Source organism: Aplysia californica, unplaced genomic scaffold (assembly GCF_000002075.1).
Source record: "Aplysia californica isolate F4 #8 unplaced genomic scaffold, AplCal3.0 scaffold00171, whole genome shotgun sequence".
NCBI lineage: Eukaryota > Metazoa > Mollusca > Gastropoda > Aplysiida > Aplysiidae > Aplysia > Aplysia californica.
The window spans coordinates 412,826-417,557 of NW_004797441.1; positions in this window are offsets into that span (position 1 = coordinate 412,826).

A 4,732-nucleotide genomic window follows, 5' to 3' on the forward strand; every position below is an offset into this window, starting at 1 on the left:
TAGTAGTAGTAGTAGTAGTAGTAGTAGTAGTAGTAGTAGTAGTAGTAGTAGTAATAATAATAATAGTAATAATAATAACAAGGTGGGCCCCCTTTCGATGAAAGGAATGATTGGTGCATTAACATCAACTGAAAGTCATTGGCTCACTATATTTTACACTTTACTGGAATGGACCAATACATCATGAGAGATGTAAAAAAATTAGAAGGTCTGGGTCTATATATTATATACTCTCAAAACAAAATGCGCCTCGCGAACTATCACTTCCGGCATTTCCGCTGTGATTGGCAGCTGTGCAAAATTGTTCGCTTCTCAGTGGAATAATCTCAAAGGCCAAAGAAGGACGGGAACTTTTTGTCAAATATACTTTTCTAAATTCAGGAAATGAATCTATCATGGGGACCTATCTATCTTTTTGCAGGTACAAGGTGATCAAAAAAACAACAACCATAACTTTTTTTCTAAATATCTCGCACAAAATTTGTACTAGAAAGATGAAATTAAGAATAGATCTAGATAATATATTTCATTCAAAAGGAATTTGTTTGACATGAAATTCACAAAGAAGAAACATATTTTTGAAAACGGAAATGGCTTCTATAAAAAAAACACCTATAAATGCAAAATGCACTAATTTAAAAGATCTTGTAAGGAAAGTCCTGTAGTGACTGGTTTGTTTTTTCCTTTACTTTTTTTTTTTAATCTAATCTTTTCATCCCTGTAACCTTTAAGCAAAAATGTCTTTTCTGCTACAGAGTTTTAAATTATTTTTCAAATTCTGGAATTCCAAGAACCAATGGTCTTTATGTCCTCCTTTGGTCTAGACACATTTTAACGCGTCGTTCGTAATGTTCAGTGGTGGCCAAACACAAGGACTCACTCAACCATGATTAATCAAAGCCACATACACTGTGCTCCTTACAGTAAGGAGCTGTTTCTAGAAACAATAGAGGGAGGGTGTTAGGTTGCCCAAATAAACAGTATTTGTGGAGTTGATATAACCTGAAAGGTGAATATGGGCTTTGCCAAGGAACAAAATATGTCACGGAGGAAATGTTCACGCTTTTCAAGACGATCAAGGAATCGTGAACACATACCTATCCCCTGATAGCTTCCAAACGGGAAAATGGTACAGTCGTGGATGAAGAACTGCCTTGAGAATGCAGACCGTTGAGATGCAGGAAAGTTATTGCTGCAGACATCGTCTACGAACAGACGTGTCATGGGGCTCAGCTACTGAATTCTGCACCCTGGTGACGGTAAAAGGGTTGCGAACGGTGTGTGTTTGACCTGAAATGGTCGTTTTTGTTCTGAAATCTTTAGTTTGGATTCTCTACAGGTGATAACTGATTGACAATTTCCACCCTTGACATCAAATAAGGCCTTAAGGGCACTTTAACTTTATTTCCGTACCTTGTGCAAAACTTACTAAATGAGTTGGAGGTGAGGAAATGTTTAATACGAAAAGCTCTCTGCTCTTTACGTATCTTAACCATGATCTCAGCAGGCAAAGGAAACTAGAGAAAAACTACCTGCAAACTTCTGTTGGCCTGTTAGACCACTATATAGTCTGCAATTGGTCAATCGTTGGGATTTTTAGTGGTAGGCTTAATGCGTCATGATACAAAAATGGGGACATGGCTGAAAATGGGTTGTTGTTTTTTTACATGCTGTGTGCAGCAACGCTATTCAGTGGATTTTTCTAAAATGAATATTAGACAAATTCTTTTTGACTTCGGAATGTTGCGTTCAAATTTGAAGCACAAAACTTCAGTGTGGAGGAAAATATTAGCAAAAAAGGTTGTACAGTTGTTGTTTTTTTTATCACCCTGTACTTGCCAACTTTCAGCTCTGTAGCTGTCGTAGTTTTATGAGAAAAGTGAAACTTGTGTTTCTAAGTTGCCAAATATATAATTGATCATGTATAATCCAGAATTTCAACGGTGTGGAACCAGTGCGCACGGCTAGTAAACAGAAACCTGACGTATTTACCATGGCGTCTTAGAAGACCCCCCTCCCCCCCCCCCCCCCAAATAGACCCCCCTCTTCGTGGTTGGGGGGGGGGGGGGGATTAGTACTCTTCGAATAGGAAAAGAAAAAGAGGAAGCTAACGAGTCAAGGGGTGACCCCAAAAAGAGACATATTACTTTACTATGTTTCTTACTCTTTCTGTTTATTGGTTTTATTGTTTTTATCGTTTTACTTTATTACATTTATTAACTTTTCTTTTCTCCTCTCTCCATCGACAACCTTTCTTTGACCTGGAGTTGGGACGGGTATTGGTGGGGTGGAAAGCAGAGGTTCATTGTCAGCACTGTACTGGATGTGCCTTTACGTAGGGAATATCCAGCTACATACATTAAGCATGCACTTATCGGAGAGCCCTATGACTGCGGAGAAGGTGCAGAGACCATTTGCATCTTGCTTGTTGACAACATTAACCCTCTGGGATCTGCCATGCCTTCTCCTGCCCCCATCTCTCGGATGAGAGGACTTGGTTGCTCTGGGAGGGGGGGGGGAGATCTAGCTTCCAATTGGTATTATTACTACTATTAGAATTATTATTATTATATTATAATTTTTGTATTTCAGCAACTCACAGCAACTATGCTCTTAATAGCGTCTTTCTCTTCTTTATCTCCTCAAACAACTCCTCAATATAATACAACAGACACCAACATACTCTTTCATTTTTCTTACAATCTCTCTGTGATGGAGTTGGGTTTTTTGTTTGTGGCATTGCACCTACAGCCACCGCTTTATCTCCTACCCCGGGATGGAAGGAAAATCACAGAACCACCAGTTTTAGATGCTATTCACAAATGGTAGAATCCCATACGAGCTGAGACGCCGCCTCGGTAATCAAGGTCTCCCCCAGGTCTTAGTGGGCAACCAAGCTGGCCTGGTGGATGGTTGTTGGAAGGAAAAGAAAATCAGAAAGCAGAGAAAATGGAAAAACAAGAAGAAAACACCCCCTACAACTGGTAACGGAAAACAGAAGCTTATAGACTTCAATATTCTTCAGGCAAATGTCTGTGGCTTGGACAAGAAGAAAACACAATTGGGGAAAATTTTGTATGAAAGGAAAGTCCACATTGCTCTATTACAGGAAACTCTCCATTCATCCTGTGACATAAACATCACTGGGTATACCCCTTATCCATGTAAATGTGAAGGTTGCCAAGGGATTATAACCTATATCAGAAATGACATCCAGGGTGAAGTAGAGCTCCTTAATTGGCACCCCACAGAGGCACATAAAGTCACCCTGTGGTATGGCAACAGCAAGCTCATACTCTATAACATCTATTGTCCCCCAAGTAACACTCTGAACTTCATGGAACAGAGTACTATCTTTAAGAAGACGGTCATAGCTGGTGACCTTAATGGACACTCCCCCCTTTGGGGCTATGCTGACCAAAACAACACAGGTAAGAGGATTGAAGAACTATGTCAGTCCTCTAACCTCATCCTTCTCCAAGATGAGGATTCAACCAAAACACTTCTTCATAGGAGACATGGGACCCTCCACAGACCAGATCTCACCCTGGTCTCTGCTGATTTACACAACTACTGCAGTGAATAGGTGCTAGACTGTATATCTAGTGACCATCGTCCCGTTCTCACCAAAATCGGTATACTGAAACACAGACAAAGGAAAAGAAGAACCCGTTGGAACTTCAAGAAAGCAAACTGGGATCTCTTCAGAAAAACAGCTGAGGACACCGTTAAACTGGATGATCTAGACAATAAAAGTATAGACGCCCTTAATAGAGAACTTACCTTCACCATCTTAGATGCTGCAAAGAAGAGTATCCCACAGGGGTGCAGAACCAACTATAAACCCTTTTGGAACAAGCGCTTGGGGAAAGCTATGAAAGCTATAAAAACTAAAAATGATGCCAGACATGAATATGAGAAAGATATAAAAAATATGGACAAGAAAATTAGATACAAAAAGGCCGTAGCAGAGGCTAAACTTGTCACCAAGGAATCTAAGAAGGAAGCCTGGACGCAAAAGTGTGAGGGACTCAATTTACATCAAGGTGGACGTGAAGCTTGGACACTTCTGAATAGCCTCACTGGTGAAAAAAGGAAAGAAAACCCCAAACCACTGCACACAGAAACCGAAGTTCTCACCAGCGAGTTAAAAAAAGCCGAACACTTCAATAAACATTTTGCCTCCATTAACAAAAGCAGCAAAAGGAAAGACCTGGATAGGGGTCTACTGAGTGTTCTGAAAGGAAAAGAGAGAGATATTTGATGACACCGAGTATCTTCCAGGACTTCTTAACTAAGCGAGAGTTGGACTGTGCAATCACGGAACTGAAGAAGCGAAAAAGCCCAGGTCCTGATAAAGTACACAACGAGATGCTACAAAACCTAGGTGAAAAAGCCAAATTGCTACTTCTTAAGCTCTACAGCAGAACATGGACCGAGGGAAACCTGCCTAAAGCATGGAAACTAGCTACTATAAACCCAATCTTAAAGAAAGGAAAGAATGCCAATGACTCTAAAAATTACCGCCCAATATCACTCATGTCCTGTATTGGCAAGCTCTGTGAAAGAATTCTCAATTCTCGTCTTTATTGGTGGCTTGAGTCTTCAGGTCTGATATCACAGTGTCAAGCAGGGTTCAGGTCAAAAGGCAGGACAGAAGACTAGCTCTTCAGGCTTACACAGAAAATCATTGATGAATTTCAAAGAGGGGAACAGACAACGGCTGTGTCTG